The sequence below is a fragment of the Rhodnius prolixus genome, unplaced genomic scaffold, assembly GCF_049639745.1.
Source record: "Rhodnius prolixus isolate KJV_2025 unplaced genomic scaffold, Rpr scaffold_9, whole genome shotgun sequence".
NCBI classification, from domain to species: Eukaryota; Metazoa; Arthropoda; class Insecta; order Hemiptera; family Reduviidae; genus Rhodnius; species Rhodnius prolixus.
Genome location: NW_027411604.1, coordinates 25,825,263 through 25,849,651, shown reverse-complemented (window position 1 = coordinate 25,849,651; position 24,389 = coordinate 25,825,263). Strand labels below are relative to the sequence as shown.

The following is a 24,389-nucleotide window of genomic DNA, read 5'->3' as shown; positions in this document are numbered from 1 at the left end:
ACTTCCTGCAGTTATCTGGGAATTACTCACCAACCTGCAATCCAATCTTGAGGAGCACCCATTCAGAAGAAAACCCCGCCTGACATCCATTGTGTATTAGAAACATTATTTTTTTATTTTATTTCTTATAGTCTCTCAAGAAAACTAGTCTAGCACCTTGCCGAAATGACGGTTTTACTGTCCTTTTTAATGGATCATTTTGACTAAGAAGACTTTTCTTGTTGATAAATTTAATTTTTATTAAATTTCAGGAGGAATACTGAGCTGAAAGACTTTGGGAAATTAAAAAGGGAACTATGGAAAAGTACTGAATAACTAAACAACTTGATTTGATAAAATTACAAGGTCTAGGATAGTTTTTAGAGGTAAGTAGAGAGTCCAAGTTTCAGAGGTAGTAATATGGAGAGTACAGTTAGTGGTACGATGTCATCTACCGCCAGTTGGTAACAAGTAACGCTTCGTTTAGCATTGCCAATATCCCTGAAGGTTTCCCGAATTCTGTTTTCGCAATTCGAATATTATGACTGATAATTCTTGATGTACGTTGCTGAGCAAAAATAGCGACTCATCACTGCTGTAAAACATTTATCTTAGAGTAAGCCAATAATTAGGCATACTTATACTGTTTCAGCTGGTCTTCTTAAAATAAACTTTGCAAGTTATTTTGGGACCAACATCGAAGTGTGCGAAATAAATAACTGATTCATCAGCCATTTTGCTAGAATTTTGCCATTTTAACAAAGCAGTATAAAAAAAGATGCTTAACAAAAGATCTGCAATAGTCAAAACTTAGTATTTATAGCAAAACGATTTTGCCAGAACGATAGCCAACGAATCTGGAAATTAAACTCTAAAATAAAGGAAATTCCTCGGATTTCCATTTTAGGGACAAACTTACCTCCTGCAAACAACTCAACTTTAAAGAAAAATATTGAATTATACAAATCAATGTTCTATGTCAATTTGCCAACAGAGAAACTTACGCTTATTACTACTTATACTGTATTTATAAGTAAACTCTGAACTAGAACTATAGTATTGCGATTAGTCAGATTACTTAAAGCAATTACATTTACCAATTTTGATTTACATTTACCATTGATTATAATGTATTAATTACAGTATTATAAACAAATTTCTTTGTTACTTATTTCGTTCCCTCCCTTTACTACTTTTACTTGTGATCTACTCCTAAAGGGAAGAAAGCACAACAATTAATTAGTTAATGATTAATTATGTCAAAACAGTTATAGTGAAGCTAGGGACAGTTTTGTAATGATCCTAAATGAACAAGGGTGTTGTTAGCAAACATCGCAGATAATCAAGCTTGGATTTATAGATCTATCTACAAGTATCTTTGGGCAAGATACAGAGTTCCATTTATTAAAACCATTCATTTGTACTTCTCAAACTCAACTTGATTAATCTCACTAGTTGCGAAGTGCTATTAATTGAAACTTGTAGAAGACTTGTCATTTTACTGAATCTGTAAGGACTGTATACCTATTTTAAGAACAATGGTTAAGACAAAACTGTGAATGGGCTCTTTATGGAACAGTTTTTTGAGAAAAAAACAAACACACGAACTGAAAGAATCAAGACTCCTAGAAGAGAAGCAAAGCTTAAGCAGTTAATAGTTTCAGATTTTATGTGCTCAGAGAGAGGTAAGTTCCTCAGTTTTTGAGGAATCTTCAAGATTTTTTGAAGATGAAAGGTAATGAAAGTGCTTTTGAGTAATGAAGAAGATATTCTGGCACGTATTCGAACAGAATATGGACTCGTCCATCATTAGAAGTCTCTCTCTTTACAGCGATCATTCAGATTCGAGAGAAGGATTCGACAACAACACTCAGCGTTCCTAAAGCAATCGCTAGAAATCGACAACGAAAAATGTCTTTTTTTTTTACACTCATTACTTTGAACTTTCAACGACGATATTAAACATTACATAAAAAACAAGGCCCTTACCTGGAATAGAACTCAGTAACATAATACTCCTTGTTTGGCGAATCTCCTCTCTAAACGCTCAGCTATCGAGGTATAGTGTGCATATTATCATGCACACGTTATAGTATAGTCTTGTGGTTGTTATTATATTTGCTGCTTTTAGACATATCCCAGATAAGAATACTAGCCAACGCTATTGCTGTCCTTTGTATTTAAAAGCCATTGAACACGCAAATAGACATATTTCTACATTATTATTTACTATAATTAGAGCAGAGAAATATAGTTAATGTCATGAATTTGAATGGCATCACGTCAGTGAAAAGAAATTGGTTAGATCTTTATCTAAGTTTAGATTATGCCATTAAAATAATTTATCCATTCGCTCATCCTGGACGAGTTTAGAGGTCAAAATCCCCAAAGTGTAGGGAAATGTTTTTTAAATAATGTTAATATAGTAAATATAACGTTAACTTAGACAGCATTCGGGAACCAAAAATTTGTTTTATTTTTTATTTTTGGCATTGGCTTCCATCGTACAGCCAGCATCGTCTAGGTGCTTATCACTCTCTCCATTTTTACTTATAAATACATTCGCTTCACACATTCATCCCTCTACTATATACAACTATTTACATAAACTACAGCTAATGGATGGAACAGCACTCTATATTCCTGCCATCCTTATAGCTTAACCGAAATTAAAATCACGTAATCCTCCTCTAATCATTTTCTTCCATTCATTCTAATCGGCAACAACTTTTAAATAAACTCATATTTCTTAGCTAGCTCTGCTACAGATTTAAGCGCATAGATGTTGCTGGAGAATATTACGTTTTCGTAGCGAAATGGTGCTTCTAAATACCAGTATATGTCGTCAAACATTTAAACCAAAAAAATCTTCAACAATGCGTTAAACAACCTTTACAAATGAAACTTACAATTCAGGTAATGGAATTGTAATTTTTTAAAAAAGAGGGAAATTCGAGCTTTGAGGCAATATTAAATTGGTAAACACGTTAATCCATATTTTGGCTGCATTCTATACAAAATAATTTATTCTAAAACTTGGGACTTTAGTTTAGATTAGATTAGATTTCATAGGCATTGGCTAATTGGCCTATTTCACCGCGTCCCATATGGTTGGTTGTTGCGCTCTCCGGATGGAGTACCTCTCCGGTCCTGTCAGTTTGATTAGACATAAGTGTTTGGGAAGAGACTTCTGGGTACAGCTTGAAGATACTAGTTTTAAGTGAGCAATCTCAGCCTCACCGATAGGAAATAACTAATGCATACTCATAGGACAGTTCAGTTTATTCCGCTTCTTGTCAAACCTCTAAACGCTAACTACAACTATTTTACTTATTCCAACGCACTGTTGACTGGACTCCTGCGACTTGTTTTTTTTTGCCATCAACTGCTTAAGTCTTCGCTAGTACCATGGAGAGGATTCTTGAACCAGTTAAAACTGCCGTCTTCTTACGCTTTTGTCCTGAATACCTGGGCAATATTTTCATAAGAATGTACATGCAGGCAGTAATACAGTCTTTGAATTAACGTCGTAGGACTTAATTACCACAAAGGCCGCCTAAATGTCTTAGAAAGTCTTTCAACTTTTTGAAATCATCAGTTATATAATCTAAGAAGTTCCATTTCATAGCAACCTGCCCGGTGTTAAATGAATTTAGAAAATCTGCCTTCAATAAGACTAACCTGACACAAGAAGAATTAACTGAAATTTTAAAGGGAAAAGATTGGCAAAAATTGGGTCTATTTGTAAAAATGGCGGTTAATTATAGAAACTATTTAGTAAGCCATTTCAACTATTACCCATTTAAATTTAGGTATTTCTGTTTTGTTTTTTCCTTAACAGTTTTTTCATTGCATTTTTGTTCTTTAAAAGTAGATTTTGGTTTTTACTTAGCACGGTAGGTCCATTTATTTTTATTAATTTACTTCCAAAATCCTCGAAAAGCTACTTCTTAAAAGACTTTATCCTCTAGTATCAGAACAAAATATGATTCCGGATCATCAATTCGGATTTCGGAGACCAGGTGCTTCGCGTTGTAGACACTATTGCTACCTCCCTCGAGCGAAAGCAGTATTGCCCGAGTGTTTTCCTTGACGTCGCTCAGGCGTTCGACAGGGTGTGGCACGAGGGACTACTGTTTAAGCTGAGGGAGATTCTTCCTCATACTTACTACCTCATCCTCAAATCTTACCTAAAAGATCGATATTTCAGAGTCAACTGTGGAGCAGCAGACTCTGATATCCGTCTAGCTCGAGCTGGTGTTCCTCAGGGCAGTGTCCTAGGTCCTATTCTTTACTCCTTGTATACAGCAGACATACCTCAACATCCAAATACTATCCTCTCCACCTTTGCTGACGATACTGCTATCTTATCTCCACATTCCGATCCTCTTATCGCTACACGAACTCTACAAACACACATCAACCACTTACAGGACTGGCTTTTCAAATGGAGAATCAAAACCAACGTTACGAAGTCTAAGTTTATAGTATTTACTCTCAGACGGAAAATCCTACCTCCTGTCATCTTGAAACAAACTCCTATACCAGCTGTGGACAAAGTACGTTACCTTGGACTGCACCTAGACAAACGGTTGACATGGAATCCCCATACTAGACTGAAAAGACAAGAAACTAACCAACGCTACAAACTTCTCGCCAGACTACTTGACAAACGTTCGAAACTTAACCTACATAACAAAAGACTCTTATATCTAATGTTACTGCGACCCATTTGGTCATACGGCATCGAAGTATGGGGATCGACTAAGCGTTCCAACTCACTACGCCTCCAGACATTACAGTCAAAAATACTTCGAAAACTTCTTAACGCTCCGTTCTATGTATCTAACCTCACTATCCATAATGACCTCAAAATTCCTTTCATTACAGATCTTGCTAACACTCGTTTCTTCAAATTTCATTCCTCTACAGCAGCTCATCCTAACCCTCTCATAGATCACCTATCTTCCTCCACATTACCAGGTAATCCTCTAAGGAGATTGAAGAGAAGATGGCCTCGTGATCTTCTCTTATCTTAAGCACGTTACTGGAGTGGCACCACTGGGTGCCTTCTCCAATCATGATTTCCCGTTATTTCTTTTCCCTTTCACCGTATTTGCTTGTTGCAACAACTGTTGCAGTGGTAAATTGCAATAAAAGATTTAAAAAAAAAAAAATTTACTTTTCTCAATCTATCACTTTATTTGCTAATTAATCTCAGAGATGTAATTTTATTTGTTAGCAACACTCCTGACAGACGGATTATCCATGTCAGAAAAATGCTTAATTAATGCATTGAAAAATAAAGCAATCTATCTATCTATCTAATCTAAGCAGTGTGAGTAGAGCTCTGTTTGAAATACAATTTTCCTAGGCTTACCGAGATATCATTACAGATCGGATTAGCGCCGGCCATCTCCACTATCCTTAATTCTATCCTTAGAATCTTCTAAGTACCTAACAAAGTTTTAAAGTGTAATTACTAGGGAACGGATTCGTATGTATTTACATATTTTTTTCTAGGCAATTTACAGACGTTTTTCAACTTGAAGTATTCATACTGACACTTTTTAAGCCGTTTGAGTCTACTTTTATTTCACATATTTCCACATATTTGAATGTTATCGCATATTTATACATATTTGATCAAAATATGTACATATTTTTTCATATTTTTCATTTTGGGCATATTTTCATAATTGGGAGGTGGTTGACAGGAACTGTGAACCACAGACTGTAGGGCTGTGAATCACAGTGGGTACAATGGTTATTGTAATTTACACAGAATGCTGCTAAACAGTGACGGGCACTTGTTAGTTCTTTGAAGTTGACTGTTCTTTCAGTTCGTTCGTTGAAGTGTCCAATTCATTTCGTTCGGTCACTTAGTGTATTATTCTTTTTTGGGTGAAGTGCCAAGAACATCAGCCTCAAACAAACAACTGGTTGCTAAATATCTTCGCGAGTTTCCAGCAGAACTTTTTCGTTTCTTGCTCTCAACGTTCCCAAGTCACCCAACATATTGACACCGGATCGCACATAGAGAATAAAAACTGAAAGAAAGAGAGGACGTCCTATCAAGCCTTCCTTACATCTCCATCATCAAGTAAGTCTACTCTGAGTACAGATCTGTGTCGGGCTTTGGTTAGAGCAGATATTCCTTTCCACAAACTTAAAAATCCTCATTTCAAAGGATTCTAGTCGTTACAAGTCCATCTTACGCCCAGATCGTCGTCACTTTACGTTCCAACATTTGAAATTTCATGAGGTTGCAAACAATTTCGAAGAGTGAAGTTTTCAAAATTGAAAATTTAACACATATTTTTATAAATAGTAAAAATGTTCTTTGTTGTATAAATCATTATAACTTGTAAAAACAAATTATTTTGTTCCTAATAAATTATTATAAATTGTAAAAATGTTCTTTTCTTGTATAAATAATTATAACTTGCCCCCCCCAAAATTCCATCTTCATAAAAAAAAATGTCCATTTTACTTAAATATTCCAGAAAATATTTTAAGAAAATCACATATTTTCCACATAATTGACGAAAATAAATGCATATTTTAATTAAATATTTGGCATTTTTAAATACATAAAAATCCGTTCCTTAGTAATTACTAACTAATCGCAGTTAATTTTGCTTTCTGCTCATCGAACTGCTCAGGTCATTAGAGCCAATGGTGTTATTATCGACACTTATTTTAAGCTACTTCTAAGCTTAAAGAGTGCATGCTACCTTAATTATTTTGAGATCACATTCTCAGAAACAATCTCTTTAAGAAGAGAATTAAGTTGTATTCTAAGTAAAAGAATAATTTTACAATGAAGAAGTAATGCATTTACTTCTCCAATCAAAACATCCAGTCCCCTCTAAAAAATCTGGTGCTCCTTTGTAATTATGAGTAAATAAATAAAGTGATCAGTATCAATGTAAAACACATAAGAACAGTGAGATTGATAAAGAAAAACAAATCATGCTGTAAGGGATTCTATTAAAAGACAAAATTGATTATGTTGGCCATATTTTGGTACCAACTGCCCAGTTTAGGTTCAAAGGAAATGCCCAATTACATATATTGATTGGATTGGATATTGAAAGGTAAATACTACAGGGCACATCCCTTCATAACATACTTCTCCCCGCTGCTAGATCCTCTTCCTGCACAGAGTACTTGTATCTCCTCCCCGCCGGCTCTATAACTCCAAAAACTAATCGTACGTCCCATTTCCTGATTAAACGCTGTACTACATTTCTGTTACTACCAAGTTATGTGTACTTACAAAATACATACGCGCGCACATCATAGCACTTCTATTAGAGTGTAATAACTGTAATAACTTTATTTCAAATCTTAGTTATTTATTGATATTAAATGATTGTTTAAAAACATATTTCTAAGAAAAGGTTTATTACACAACTTTGTAGTAATAACACATTTTCATGATTACCTTTTATTAAAATTTTTTAAATTACAAAACCAGTTAAGCGTGGAATTTAGTTTAAAAAACTTCCCACAGTGAGAGGGAATTAAAATCACGACAATGACGTGAAATACACGTCGAACGCACAGGGCAATACAACCAAAAGTTTACAACGTCGTAATAGTCACTGCAAGCACTTTTTCGGCAATCTATGCGACTTGAGATTACAGAGCATTCTGTGCTCTTTCAAAATCTTGCACCGCTTCACATATGCATTGCTCTAGTTAACTAGGGGACGCATGAACTTTTACAAGGAAAAAAAGAGCTTTGAATTCTGTGCAAAATGAAATCTTCGCTCGTACTGAGGTCTGAACCTCTATCTAAAAGGTAAAAAGGGCATTGCACAAGGGTTGAGAGCTTCTATTTGTGTCCGTAATTCCCAATCTCTAATGCGGAGACCAAACATGCACCAACCACTTACCATTTGGCTGACTCCCACCGCAGTTCTATTGGTAAGATAATGGAAACATCCCACCAAATAATATTCTTATTGTATTTTATTAAAATTTCGAGTTTTTATAGTTAATGGCAATTTTATATTTTTCTCAATGAGTATACCCGTCGAACGCACCGAAATAGAGATTTGGTTTGACATCCTTCAAACCACGTATTTCTAATAACTCTATTATAAACAAAGTATGTAACAACAAATATAGAAATTGATGTACTTATTTTACACCCATTGTGCGGTGCTTTTCTTCAACTCCGAATTTCAGCAACATATTAATTCTTACTTATGATTATGCCAGTTGGTAGGACTGTAATATAAGGTAACACATAATGTGTAGGAATCTAAATGAAATCTTTAAATTCGAACTCTTTGCAATTTTCACTAACTTAATACCCTACGAGACTGTAAACTGAGATCCTCTTGAAGGAGGAGAATACTTTTACATCTTAAGAGGCATTGAAATAAATTTGTCCGCTGAAATAACAATTTAGCAAATTTGACACGATTCACTTCCTCTTGCTTTAAGAAAAGGTGTTATAGAATTCCATCACAGATACGTATAGAATAAATTCAGGATAACGTGCAAAGATTATGAAACAAGAACAAGTTCTTCTAAAAGTGAAAAGAAGTGGTAGAAAAATTCCCAAGAGGATAGTAGTACCCATGGGGTTAAGGTCAAAATGATATCCGTAGAAGAACAAGGACGCTGGATAGCGGAAATAAGTAAAAAAAGAAAAGAAAAAAGGAGTGAATTGATGGAGGTGGAAACCACTGGGATAGCCACTAAAGAGCGGAAGGCGTTCAGAATGGGATGGGCTAAAAAGAAGATATATTTTGTTATAAAGATCTTGTCAAGATCTTGACACTTATTGAGGATTTGAAGTGCTGCCAAACAGGGCGCCATTTATAATATTATTATAACATGTCTCTAACAACTTTTCCTTTCCCAATCACATTTTCCAAGTAAATATAGCTCTAGCTATTCTTAAAATGTAGCAGATATAACCAAAACATTGGAATCACTCCGTAAAGGGGAAGCTATTTTTGTGAAACAGATCGCTTTGATCTAATTTATTCTAGCAGAAATGGCTTTTGAAAGTTTCTGTGAACAGATGGCGTGTATTTATTATTACTTGATTTAACTTTATGACAGAGAAATTAATTCTTTCTTTTTGTGCCTTTGTCGTTCACAATGGTTGCTCAATGGAAACTTCCCTCTATTCGACATCCTGGAATGAACAGCTTTCACATTGTAGCTGCGTTCCTGCAGGCTGTGTGGATTTCCTTCATGACATGATTCATTCACAGTATGATTAGCGTGTTCTTCGTTGAAGATTGAGACAGATTTTTTTTTTTTTTTTGCTCGTCAATTTCCTGATCCTCTCAATGCGATTCTGGCATTCCAAGTTTGTTTTCACACTCTGCAGATATCAAAGTCCATCTCCACACTTCAACCAAGGTGCTACCGCAGATTCTGCAGATGGATAGTTAATGCCTTTCTTGATTTAATACGAGGGTCGTTTGAAAAGTCCGTGCAAAGTCAGAGAGATAGCACTACTGGCGCGTATCGAGGTTATGTTTAGTTAGTAGCATCTCTTGGAAGAACACACACCAAGTTTCAGCCAGATCGGTCTATTTCTTTGTGTTTGGCATTCGTTTGAATCGAGGAAGTCGAGTGATTTTCAAAAAATGGACGAAAAAGAATTTCGTGTGTTGATTAAACACTACTTTATGAAAGGCAAAACGCCTCAGGAGACTAAAGAGAAGCTTGATAAACATTATGGTGACTCTGCACCTTCGATTAGAACAGTTTATAAGTGGTTTCAAAATTTTCAGAGTGGCCATATGGGCACAAGTGACGCTGAACGTTCTGGACGCCCTGTTGAGGTTACTACTCCAGAAATAATTGATAAAATCCATGATATGGTGATGGATGACAGAAGAGTGAAGGTGCGTGAGATTGCTAGTGCTGTGGGCATCTCGAATGAACGGGTACATAATATTTTGCATCAACATTTGGACATGACAAAGCTATCCGCAAGATGGGTGCCGCGATTGCTCACGCTTGACCAAAAACGAAATCGTGTGAAGTGTTGCAAGGACGGTTTGCAGCTGTTCCAGAAGAATCCGCAGGACTTTAAGCGTCGTTTCGTCACTGTGGATGAAACATGGATACATCACTACACTCCTGAGACCAAAGAACAATCTATGAGTAAACAATGGGTTACCAAGGGGGAATCTGCGCCAAAAAAGGCGAAGACCGTTCCTTCGGCCGGAAAGATTATGGCGACTGTCTTTTGGGATTCGCAAGGAATAATCCTCATCGACTATCTGGAAAAGGGTAAAACTATTACAGGTGCATATTATTCATCGTTATTGGACCGTTTGAAAACCGAGCTGCAAGAAAAACGCCCACAAAAAAGTCCTTTTCCATCACGACAACGCACCAGCTCACACCTCAGCAGTTGTGGTCGCAAAATTAATGGAAATAGGGTTCCAACTCGTTTCGCATCCCTCCTATTCTCCAGACTTGGCTCCCTCGGACTACTATTTGTTCCCCAATATGAAGAAATGGCTGGCGGGAAAAAGATTTTATTCAAACGAGGAGGTGATTGCAGAAACGAATGGCTATTTTTCAGACTTGGACAAATCCTATTATTCGGAAGGGATCAACAAACTAGAGCAGCGTTGGACGAAGTGTATAAGCCTAAAAGGAGACTATGTTGAAAAATAAAAAAGGTTTACCCCAAAAAATTAAGTAGTTTTTATTTTTGCACGGACTTTTCAAACGACCCTCGTAAGTAATGAATTTACATAAAAAGTAATAATTACAAAGGCTTACGCTTGGTCGCTGACTAGCTATGAAATTATATAATTAAATATAAAAACAAACACTCTTAATTATGCTAACTTCAGTATTTACAATTTACCTTATTTATACCTTATACCGATAAAAAACACCTAAAAAGCCTTGAACTTGTGTTAAACCTAATCTTCCCTTTTACCCCTTCTTATTAACCTCAAAATCTCAAGCATTTCTTGTATTCAAATTGATATGCTTCCAGGATCTTACAGAATTTTACCATAACATGATTCTGTTGGAGATTTTTCAATTGTAATATGATAATACTGTTTATATTATGTCCAAAAATTTTCAAGACAATTTAGTGTGGATATTTTCAACAAAACTCAGAAATAATTCCTCAGAAATCTCTTCAGTACGTCTCGTATCATTTAGATTGGGAGGATGTCTATTGGCCGAGTAATTAAGCTTTATTCCTCTTATAACTCGATTTATCAGTCAATCCCATACAAACCGTGATTAGAAAGAATCTTATTAGGTTTCCGCCCAACATCTTTAGTAAACTGTACCAAACATCTGAAGGCATTGTTTGCAATTATTAATCTAAATGGGTATGATTTCACTAATTTCGGAAAGTTTCCAAATTTATATACAATTTGTTTAATGCTACATTTGCTCCTAAATAACGGACCATAACAATAAACAATCAGTTAGGCAGCGCTGAATTTTCGCTCTCAACTGTTCGTTATTTCCTCTTCTCTCACGTGACTCCAAAATGACTGTGACCAACAAACTACTCCTTTACAAAGTAGTCATTAGGCTGATGTTGCTCTACGCTTGCTCTGCCTGGAGCCTGGACTTGTAGTAGCAACATCATTGAAACTTCAGATAACCCAAAAGAAAGTTCTGAGACTCGCAACAGACTCACTCCACGACGCACTAGAATTGACTCACTCCACAGAGACTGCGTCCATTATCCCCGGTACACTCCTATATCCAAAATCGTCTGCTCAAACTCCTTTCCATCCTAGACTGTTATCCCAATCCACTATGCCGCGACATAGCCTCCTACAGATCCTTCTACAACGTACTGACACAGAAGACTAAAACATATCCTACTCTAACTCTCTACACTAGCTGCAGGTTTTTCCTCTCCTATTTTCCCTGCATTCCAATCCTCCTCACCTAACTTTTCTCTTTCTTCACTTAGTTAAGAAGGTTGAAATGTTTTTATACAATTATACTTCTATATTTATTTTATGTATTGTATATGTATATTATAATAAATATTCTTCCCTAATAATAATAAGAAATCCACAATTCCATCATTGTTTTGTTTTTCAATCAAAAATCAACCCTAATCCTAAAAGGATAGGTACAGTTTCTTCCCTTTTTGCGAATACAGACTGTTAATGGTTTTAGATTTCCAATTTTAATGTAACCTGTTGAGATTTCTCACTGTTGTTTTGTTTTGAATAAAAAACTTACTTCAAGTATCTTTAAGAAGATTTATTGTCGAAAATTGAACAGATAACCCTTTAAATTTTTATATACATCAATATTTTACATCATCATATTATGAAATATTTATGGTGAAATGTAGAATAATATTTTTTATCTGAGGCATAACTCGTTAAAGTAACATTAGATAGTGGTACAAGTTTCATGTGTTCATAAATATTACATGAAGTACACCATTAATATTTTTTATATTATGTTGGATTAGAGATAAAAATGTTTCTTACAGAAGTTTAGGACTAATTTTCTAAAAAAGAAAAAAAAACAAATATTTTTATTACTGTAAATTAACAAAGCTTTGCATATTAGATATGAAAAGTGGGGTTCTGGGCTTTAGATAATTATGAATGCTTTAAACAATGCCATAGTGAAGTGTGGCCGTCCCTTTCATTTACGAGGAGTACGTGACCGTAGGGTATGGTCTATTGTTCTGGTGATTCTCGCTGGTTTCTCTTATACTCAACTGTAGCAACGACATCATCCCCTTTACAGGGTCCTTTAATAAACTTCACATTGGACAATGTATTATTTTCCTTTTGTTTAACCTGCACAGTATGTCTATCCTTTATGTCAACTATACGCAACTTACACAACTTATTGTCACTCAAACAAATCTTCGTATACAGAGAAAGGCAAAATATATGTCCAAATTTAAGTTAGTCATGCATTTATTATTATTATTATTACCAATTATTATTATTACCATTATTTTATGGTGTTATTTTATTTTTTTAAGATTTAAGGCGCTTTAACATCTAAGGTTATTGGCGCCTGGAGCTTTTTTCAATGAACAGCCGGCCTCCGGACAGTGTTCTCTCGTTACAGACAACACTGTCCATCACCGGACAGTGAGCTGTGAGCTGTAAGACAGTGTTCTCTCCTTGGAAGAGAAAATCTAAGAGGTCAGCAGCTGGATTCCAACCCGGGACCTCCGCGTGGGAATCCAGTACGCTAACAGCACAGCTAATCCCTTCCCTAACCCCCAATTATTATTATTATTACCAATTATTATTATTATTTTTTTTTTTTTTTTGCGCATCAACAGCTGAGGTTATTAGCGCCCGGAGCTTTTTCCAGTGCACTGCCGGCCTCCGGACAGTGTTCTCTCGTTACAGACAACACTGTCCATCACCGGACAGTGAGCTGTAAGAAGCTCCTAGGAAGAGAAAATCTAAGGGTCAGCTGCTGGATTCGAACCCGGGACCTCCGCGTGGGAGTCCAGTATGCTAACCTCATAGCTAATCCCTTCCCTACCAATTATTATTATTATTCTTCTTATTATTACCAACTATTATTATTACCCTGCTTATCAGAGATAATTGTCATAAATGGATTGCACATCTAAGACATTTAACAATTAAGATTGTTCTTGTTATGTCTTATCCTACTTGTATTAATTCTAAGAAATGGTCCTTTTATCTATAAAACCTTCCTTAATTATTTTAATTAATATTATACCATAAATATAGGAGCAGAGTATGGTTTTTAGTGACTGATTCATCAATCTAGAAGGAAGAAAGAATATTACCAGTTTTCAGTCATTATTATTTTTTATTCTTTGTCAAGCTTTCGACCTAGAGACTAGGTCATCTTCAGAGCTTCTGCTATTGACAATTATAACATATTTTTACATTGTTATATGTAAGGTTGGTTTGTCTTCTGTCCTATCTTCTTATGAAGCAAGTTCCAACTTTGGTGGTTGGTGTCCAACTTTGAGTCATCAGATAATAGCTGAGTGTTAGAGACAGACATTGGGCAACTGGCTCCTATTTCTGCTTTTACCTTTGAATTTTAAAAAATGAGTTAATGTGCAACATTTTTTAATATAACTCAGATAAAAATACAGATAACCATGATAAATTATGTAGGATAAAACTTTTTGTTATAGGTAACTAAACTTACAAATTAAAAAATTCATACTTCTAGTGTTTATTCCTGAGGTTGGTCCGATGTGAAAACAAATCTACCATAAAATGAAATGTGTATAAATTCAATCAGTGTTTGTATAACCTAAATACATAAAAATAATACAGCTTATTTGTTTTGAAAATACATTTATGTCATATTTCTTTTTCAGCGCAAAAGGAAGATATATTTTTTTTAAAAGCTTTAAACTTAATCTTATTAACCGTCTAAATACGGTTAAAGGGAATAAAAATACTGGACAGTTAAAAACATTTTTGTGTCAGCTTTTTTTCTCCATACTGTGAGGATTTCCATGTTTTGCTGGTTCCTAATAGAACGGAATACACTTTAACGGCTAGAAATGTATACGTTGACGGATACCTATCAGTTCACAATGAAAATACACAAGTCTACTCTTTAATATAATCTTCTTTTCATACGGGCGAAATGGAATTGTCGTTGCAATGGACCATTTGTTAGGTACCATGGTCATTCAAATTGCACACATTCTTCCTGCTTTTAACCACTTCCTTAAAATAAAGATTTTTCCAGGTTCTCGTGGAACTATAATTTAAGTTTCCCTTTAAGAGGTCTCTTAAATGCTACTAGCAAATCATTTTGATTTAATATCTACATAATTCAAGATTCAACCACGAGTAGCGTTAGTGGCAGTCCCCTTTTACTCTTTTAATAATGGATCTTATAAAATCTTAACTACCCACAATATCTGAGATTGGCTTAAAAGTAAGATAAATTTAAAGTCTTTTTTAAATTGATTACAACTGAATTCGAAACCTATACTTTCAGTAACAGAATTTCAAATGGGAAGGGACACTTTTAGTTCTAGATTTGAAGTTATTCCAATCAAAACTACTCAAAGACAAATAATAGCTGACGTGACACGTGACCAACCTTACTATTTATTTTCATCGACCTCAACATCACATTCGTACAACTGGCCAAGATAAAGTATCAATCACCAGTTCCATTCTTCTGATAATTGGATTAAAAAATATCACTTTTGTTTCATTACTTATTCGTTGTATCTTTAACTATAATGTATTACGTACTTATCTTCTCTTTTGTGTTATACTGAAAAGTTAGAGAGATTCTTTAAGCTTATGTAAGTAGGAGCATGCGAGAAATATTCTCTTTTCCCATAATAGTGAAACAAAACAATACAGTAAACTTTAGGACAGACACGTCGAACTTAGCCAATTGCTATAATTTTATCATTAAAAAATAAATAGATATCTAACTTCTGTACATAATTATTGCTGTTCTTTTAAATTTGCTAATCATTTGGCTCTTATGTTATTTAGTTCATAAGGGTTTTTGGTTTTTCCGGCTTTTTGTATTAAAAAAAAATTTCCCAATATCTATTTTATTTACTCTTTTGTCAAAATTGAACATTGTAATTAGTCTATTGTATCTGTCCCATTGTCATTACCAAAATTCCCGTGTAAGTCCCGCTATATCTGTATATATATACCTGTTCTCCAGTTCTGGCTCTTAGTTTCTGTAACTCAACCAACCCGCATAGTGACGTAAGTTTTCAATAATTATAAAGAATTTATTGTATTTTATTTATTTTATTATTATATTACTGTTTTTTTTTACTGATTTTCTGTGTTACTGAATTGTTTGTATTTGTGTATTTGTAATAGCCACGCCCTGAAGAGGACAATATATTTGTCGAAACGTTGGCAAGAAGACGAGTTTGTTTTTTATTTGACCGATTCCTCGCCAATCTTGAATCCTTAGTTTAATAATTTACGGGAGCTTACTTTATTAAATTTACCAATAATAACAAAATATATCAAAATTTGTTAAGTTTAAGATTTTTGAATTTCATAGTTTCAAGGAGTTAAAACGTAATACAATAATCATCAAGTTCAGCAGTCTCTTCAAGGAAACCGGTTGAACAAAAATATGAAAACAGTTCCTCAACTACCAACCCATTCACAAAAAAAAAAAGCAGTATTGCAAAGAACTGGTTTTTAATCATCTAAAGTAAATGGTAAAAAAGAAAAACCAGCAATTTCATGGTAGAATGCACAGATTCTGGAGGTTTACATGTTGATAGTTTGATGTTCCATAGTTACAACAGTGAGTTTCCCAAGTAATGGTTGTAACTTTTTGAGTTGGTAAAGATAAGTTGATATTGGGGGAGGTGATGACAAAGGGTGAATACAAGTGGGAACTAGATCGTTAAAAGGAGGAGGTAGCTAAAACTAAGGTTAGAAAGTACGTATCGAAAAGTCCAGTCGAAAATGGAAGAAATGTTAGGGATAGAACTTTGCAAGCAACTCCTCCGTGTCTAAGGGAAGCTAGAAGAGAAGGGAGAATACAAAGACACAATTCCTCCTTGAGCCTTCGGTTCCATCATCATCCGTCTTGATCGTAAAAGGGACAAGTCCTATACATTATGCCTTTAGTTCCCCTACTATGTCTTCTATCACACCTCAGGCTTCCTTTCTTAGAAATTAAAGCGCCTCTCTCCGCACTGGTGTGACCCATCTCTTCTTCAATGGAGCCCCTTTCTTGGAGTTCATATTCAATGCATCCATTTTAACATAGGCCAAGTTTGCACATTTGTTATCTTTCTATTATCGTTAATGTAGGTACGCAAATGTTAGCTTTGGGCTAATTGTAGTAGATCATTTTTTTTACTTTTAATGAAGTTTGACCGAAACTAAAATGAAAATATGTAAACCATTCATGATCTTGGCTCCACCCTACTGATCATGCTGATTGGCAAGAAGAGCAATTAAGTATGAGAAGTTAGAGTCACATCAAATCACTGAGAAATACACAAAATTAAAAGCGACAATACTTTGATTCCTTAGGTTAAGCACGTCAACCCGGAAATAGCTACCTACATACTTATACTTAAACAACACGGAGTAGCCTCTATTTCTCAATTATAAACTATAGTTATTTTGTGCACAGATCTACAATTTTAGAAGATATAAAGGGTTGAAAATTTTTTGGGTCATGAAATTCTGTAAAATTATGGCCGTTCTATAACGCCCACTGTGAACCAAGTATTCGTATGAAATTTTGTTCTCTTGTACACTTTGTTTTTCTCAATTATAAACTATAGTTATTTTGTGCACAGATCTATAAATGTAGAAGATATAAAGGGTTGAAAATTTTTTGGGTCATGAAATTCTGTAAAATTATGGCCGTTCTATATCTCCCACTGTGAACCACGTATTCGTATGGAATTTTGTTCTCTTGTACACATTGTTTTTCTCAATTATAAACTATAGTTATTTTGTGCACAGATCTATAAATGTAGAAGAAATAAAGGGTTGAAAATTTTTTGGGTAATGAAATTCTGTAAAATTATGGCCGTTCTGTGTCTCCCACCGTGAACCACGTATTCGTATGAAATTTCGTTCTCTTGTACACTTTGTTTTTCTCAATTATAAACTATAGTTATTTTGTGCACAGATCTATAAATGTAAAAGATATAAAGGGTTGAAAATCTTTTGGGTCATGAAATTTTGTAAAATTGTGGCTGTTCTATATCTCCCCCTGTGGACCACGTATTCATATGAAATTTTGTTCTCTTTTACACTTTGTTTTTCTCAATTATAAACTATAGTTATTTTGTGCACCGATCTATAAATGTAGAAGATACTAAAATTTGAAAATTTTTTGGGTTATGAAATTCTGTAAAATTATGGTCGTTCTATATCTCCCACTGTGAACCTCGTATTCGTATGAAATTTTGTTCTCTTGTACACTTTGTTTTTCTCAATTATAAACTATAGTTATTTTTTTGCAAAGAACCATAAATGTAGAAGATATAAAGGGTTGAAAATTTTTTGGGTCATGAAATTCTGTAAAATTATGGCCGTTCTGTATCTCCCACCGTGAACCACGTATTCTTATGAAATTTCGTTCTCTTGTACACTTTATTTTTCTCAATTATAAACTATAGTTATTTTGTGCACAGATCTACAAATGCAGAAGATATAAAGGGTTGAAAATTTGTTGGGTCATGAAATTCTGTAAAATTATGGCCGTTCTATATCTCCCCCTGTGGACCACGTATTCATATGAAATTTTGTTCTCTTGTACAATTTGTTTTTCTCAATTATAAACTATAGTTATTTTGTGCACAGATCTATAAATGTAGAAGATATAAAGGGTTGAAAATTTTTTGGGTCATGAAATTCTGTAAAATTATGGCCGTTCTATATCTCCTACTGTGAACCACGTATTCGTATGAAATTTTGTTCTCTTGTACACTTTGTTTTTCTCAATTATAAACTATAGTTATTTTGTGCACAGATCTACAAATGCAGAAGATATAAAGGGTTGAAAATTTGTTGGGTCATGAAATTCTGTAAAATTATGGCCGTTCTATATCTCCCCCTGTGGACCACGTATTCATATGAAATTTTGTTCTCTTGTACAATTTGTTTTTCTCAATTATAAACTATAGTTATTTTGTGCACAGATCTATAAATGTAGAAGATATAAAGGGTTGAAAATTTTTTGGGTCAGGAAATTCTGTAAAATTATGGCCGTTCTATATCTCCTACTGTGAACCACGTATTCGTATGAAATTTTGTTCTCTTGTACACTTTGTTTTTCTCAATTATAAACTATAGTTATTTTGTGCATAGATATATAAATGTAGAAGATATAAAGGGTTGAAAATTTTTTGGGTCATGAAATTCTGTAAAATTATGGTCGTTCTATATCTCCCACTGTGAACCACGTATTCGCATGAAATTTTGTTCTCTTGTACACTTTGTTTTTCTCAATTATAAACTATAGTTATTTTTTGCAAAGAACCATAAATGTAGAAGATATAAATGGTTGAAAATTTTTTGGGTTATGAAATTCTGTAAAATTATGGCCGTTCTATATCTCCTACTGTGAACCACGTATTCGTATGGAATTTTGTTCCGTTGTACAGTTTGTTTTACTCAATTATAAACTATAGTTATTTTGTGCACAGATCTATAAATGTAGAAGATATAAAGGGTTGAAAATTTTTTGGGTCATGAAATTGTGTAAAATTGTGGCCGTTCTGTATCTCCCACCGTGAACCACGTATTCTTATGAAATTTCGTTCTCTTGTACACTTTGTTTTTCTCAATTATAAACTATAGTTATTTTGTGCACAGATCTACAAATGCAGAAAATATAAAGGGTTGAAAATTTGTTGGGTCATGAAATTCTGTAAAATTATGGCCGTTCTGTATCTCCCACCGTTAACCACGTATTCTTATGAAATTTCGTTCTCTTGTACACTTTGTTTTTCTCAATTATAAACTATAGTTATTTTGTGCACCGATCTAAAAATGTAGAAGATACTAATCGTTGAAAATTTTTTGGGTTATGAAATTCTGTAAAATTATGGTCGTTCTATATCTCCCACTGTGAACACCGTATTCGTATGAAATTTTGTTCTCTTGTACACTTTGTTTTTCTCAATTATAAACTATAGTTATTTTTTGCAAAGAACTATAAATGTAGAAGATATAAATAGTTGAAAATTTTTTGGGTCATGAAATTCTGTAAAATTATGGCCGTTCTGTATCTCCCACTGTGAACCACGTATTGATATGGAATTTTTTTCCCTTTTACACTTTGTTTTTCTCAATTATAAACTATAGTTATTTTGTGCACAGATCTACAATTTTAGAAGATATAAAGGGTTGAAAATATTTTGGGTCATGAAATTCTGTAAAATTATGCCCGTTCTATATCTCCCACTGTGAACCACGTATTGAAATGGAATTTTGTTCTCTTGTACACTTTGTTTTTCTCAATTATAAACTATAGTTATTTTGTGCACAGATCTATAAATGTAGAAGAAATAAAGGGTTGAAAATTTTTTGGGTCATGAAATTCTGTAAAATTATGGCCGTTCTGTGTCTCCCACCGTGAACCACGTATTCGTATGAAATTTCGTTCTCTTGTACACTTTGTTTTTCTCAATTATAAACTATAGTTATTTTGTGCACAGATCTATAAATGTAGAAGATATAAAGGGTTGAAAATTTTTTGGGTCATGAAATTCTGTAAAATTATGGCCGTTCTATATCTCCTACTGTGAACCACGTATTCGTATGGAATTTTGTTCTCTTGTACACTTTGTTTTTCTCAATTATAAACTATAGTTATTTTGTGCACAGATCTATAATTGTAGAAGATATAAAGGGTTGAAAATTTTTTGGGTCATGAAATTCTGTAAAATTATGGCCGTTCTATACTCCCCCTGTGGACCACGTATTCATATGAAATTTTGTTCTCTTGTACAATTTGTTTTTCTAAATTATAAACTATAGTTATTTTGTGCACCGATCTATAAATGTAGATGATACTAAGGGTTGAAAATTTTTTGGGTTATGAAATTCTGTAAAATTATGGTCGTTCTATATCTCCCACTGTGAACCACGTATTCGTATGAAATTTTGTTCTCTTGTACACTTTGTTTTTCTCAATTATAAACTATAGTTATTTTGTGCATAGATATATAAATGTAGAAGATATAAAGGGTTGAAAATTTTTTGGGTCATGAAATTCTGTAAAATTATGGTCGTTCTATATCTCCCACTGTGAACCACGTATTCGCATGAAATTTTGTTCTCTTGTACACTTTGTTTTTCTCAATTATAAACTATAGTTATTTTTTGCAAAGAACCATAAATGTAGAAGATATAAATGGTTGAAAATTTTTTGGGTTATGAAATTCTGTAAAATTATGGCCGTTCTATATCTCCTACTGTGAACCACGTATTCGTATAGAATTTTGTTCCGTTGTACAGTTTGTTTTTCTCAATTATAAACTATAGTTATTTTGTGCACAGATCTATAAATGTAGAAGATATAAAGGGTTGAAAATTTGTTGGGTCATGAAATTCTGTAAAATTATGGCCGTTCTGTATCTCCCACTGTGAACCACGTATTCTTATGAAATTTCGTTCTCTTGTACACTTTGTTTTTCTCAATTATAAACTATAGTTATTTTGTGCACAGATCTATAAATGTAGAAGATATAAAGGGTTGAAAATTTTTTGGGTCATGAAATTCTATAAAATTATGGCCGTTCTATATCTCCCCCTGTGGAACACGTATTCATATGAAATTTTGTTCTCTTGTACACTTTGTTTTTCTCAATTATAAACTATAGTTATTTTGTGCACCGATCTAAAAATGTAGAAGATACTAATCGTTGAAAATTTTTTGGGTTATGAAATTCTGTAAAATTATGGTCGTTCTATATCTCCCACTGTGAACCACGTATTCGTATGAAATTTTGTTCTCTTGTACACTTTGTTTTTCTCAATTATAAACTATAGTTATTTTTTGCAAAGAACTATAAATGTAGAAGATATAAATAGTTGAAAATTTTTTGGGTCATGAAATTCTGTAAAATTATGGCCGTTCTATATCTCCTACTGTGAATCACGTATTCGTATGGAATTTTGTTCTCTTGTACACTTTGTTTTTCTCAATTATAAACTATAATTATTTTGTGCACAGATCTATAAATGTAGAAGATATAAAGGGTTGAAAATTTTTTGGGTCATGAAATTCTGTAAAATTATGGACGTCCTATATCCCACTGTGAACCACGTATTGATATGGAATTTTTTTCCCTTTTACACTTTGTTTTTCTCAATTATAAACTATAGTTATTTTGTGCACAGATCTACAATTTTAGAAGATATAAAGGGTTGAACATATTTTGGGTCATGAAATTCTGTAAAATTATGCCCGTTCTATATCTCCCACTGTGAACCACGTATTGAAATGGAATTTTGTTCTCTTGTACACTTTGTTTTTCTCAATTATAAACTATAGTTATTTTGTGCACAGATCTATAAATGTAGAAGAAATAAAGGGTTGAAAATTTTTTGGGTCATGAAATTCTGTAAAATTATGGCCGTTCTGTGTCTCCCACCGTGAACCACGTATTCGTATGAAATTTCGTTCTCTTGTACACTTTGTTTTTCTCAATTATTAACTATAGTTATTTTTTGCAAAGAACCATAAATGTAGAAGATATAAATGGTTGAAAATTTTTTGGGTCATGAAATTCTGTAAAATTATGGCCGTTCTATATCTCCTACTGTGAACCACGTATGCGTATGGAATTTTGTTCTCTTGTACACTTTGTTTTTCTCAATTATAAACTATAGTTATTTTGTGCACAGATCTATAAATGTAGAAGATATAAAAGGTTGAAAATTTTTTGGGTCATGAAATTCTGTAAAATTATGGCCGTTCTATATCCCACTGTGAACCACGTATTGATATGGAATTTTTTTCTCTTATGCACTTTGTTTTTCTCAATTATAAACTATAGTTATTTTGTGCACAGATCTACAATTGTAGAAGATATAAAGGGTTGAAAATTTTTTGGGTCATGAAATTCTGTAAAATTATGGCCGTTCTATATCTCCCCCTGTGGACCACGTATTCATATGAAATTTTGTTCTCTTGTACAATTTGTTTTTCTAAATTATAAACTATAGTTATTTTGTGCACCGATCTATAAATGTAGATGATACTAAGGGTTGAAAATTTTTTGGGTTATGAAATTCTGTAAAATTATGGTCGTTCTATATCTCCCACTGTGAACCACGTATTCGTATGAAATTTTGTTCTCTTGTACACTTTGTTTTTCTCAATTATAAACTATAGTTATTTTTTGCAAAGAACCATAAATGTAGAAGATATAAATGGTTGAAAACTTTTTGGGTTATGAAATTCTGTAAAATTATGGCCGTTCTATATCTCCTACTGTGAACCACGTATTCGTATGGAATTTTGTTCTCTTGTACACTTTGTTTTTCTCAATTATAAACTATAGTTATTTTGTGCATAGATATATAAATGTAGAAGATATAAAGGGTTGAAAATTTTTTGGGTCATGAAATTCTGTAAAATTATGGCCGTTCTATATCCCACTGTGAACCACGTATTGATATGGAATTTTTTTCTCTTATACACTTTGTTTTTGTCAATTATAAACTATAGTTATTTTGTGCACAGATCTACTATTTTAGAAGATATAAAGGGTTGAAAATTTTTTGGGTCATGAAATTCTGTAAAATAATGGCCGTTCTGTATCTCCCACCGTGAACCACGTATTCTTATGAAATTTTTTTCTCTTATACACTTTGTTTTTCTCAATTATAAACTATAGTTATTTTTTGCAAAGAACCATAAATGTAGAAGATATAAAGGGTTGAAAATTTTTGGGTCATGAAATTCTGTAAAATTATGGCCGTTCTATATCCCACTGTGAACCACGTATTGATATGGAATTTTTTTCTCTTATACACTTTGTTTTTCTCAATTATAAACTATAGTTATTTTGTGCACAGATCTACAATTTTAGAAGATATAAAGGGTTGAAAATATTTTGGGTCATGAAATTCTGTAAAATTATGGCCGTTCTATATCTCCCACTGTGAACCACGTATTGATATGGAATTTTGTTCACTTGTACACTTTGTTTTTCTCAATTATAAACTATAGTTATTTTGTGCACAGATCTATAAATGTAGAAGATATAAAGGGTTGAAAATTTTTTGGGTCATGAAATTCTGTAAAATTATGGCCGTTCTATATCCCACTGTGAACCACGTATTGATATGGAATTTTGTTCTCTTGTACACTTTGTTTTTCTCAATTATAAACTATAGTTATTTTGTGCACAGATCTATAAATGTAGAAGATATAAAGGGTTAAAAAATTTTTGGGTCATGAAATTCTGTAAAATTATGGCCGTTCTATATCCCACTGTGAACCACGTATTGATATGGAATTTTGTTCTCTTGTACACTTTGTTTTTCTCAATTATAAACTATAGTTATTTTTTGCAAAGAACCATAAATGTAGAAGATATAAATGGTTGAAAATTTTTTGGGTCATGAAATTCTGTAAAATTATGGCCGTTCTATATATCCCACTGTGAACCACGTATTGATATGGAATTTTTTTCTCTTATGCACTTTGTTTTTCTCAATTATAAACTATAGTTATTTTGTGCACAGATCTACAATTTTAGAAGATATAAAGGGTTGAAAATATTTTGGGTCATGAAATTCTGTAAAATTATGGCCGTTCTGTGTCTCCCACCGTGAACCACGTATTCGTATGAAATTTCGTTCTCTTGTACACTTTGTTTTTCTCAATTATAAACTATAGTTATTTTGTGCACAGATCTATAAATGTAGAAGATATAAAGGGTTGAAAATTTTTTGGGT

At 33.4% G+C, this 24,389-nt stretch overlaps 1 protein-coding gene and 1 long non-coding RNA gene across 3 annotated transcripts in view; both read right to left on the bottom strand.

Moving 5' to 3' along the window:
• LOC141454559 (roundabout homolog 1-like) overlaps window positions 1-24,389 on the bottom strand; it is a 573,443-nt gene that overhangs the window by 37,206 nt on the left and 511,848 nt on the right. The gene's annotated exons all lie outside the window — the stretch shown is intronic.
• Window positions 13,240-17,441, bottom strand: LOC141454560 (uncharacterized). Its single transcript, XR_012458789.1, has 2 exons — window positions 14,137-17,441; window positions 13,240-14,016 (listed from the first exon to the last, which is right to left on the bottom strand). It is a non-coding gene; the product is annotated as an uncharacterized lncRNA (long non-coding RNA).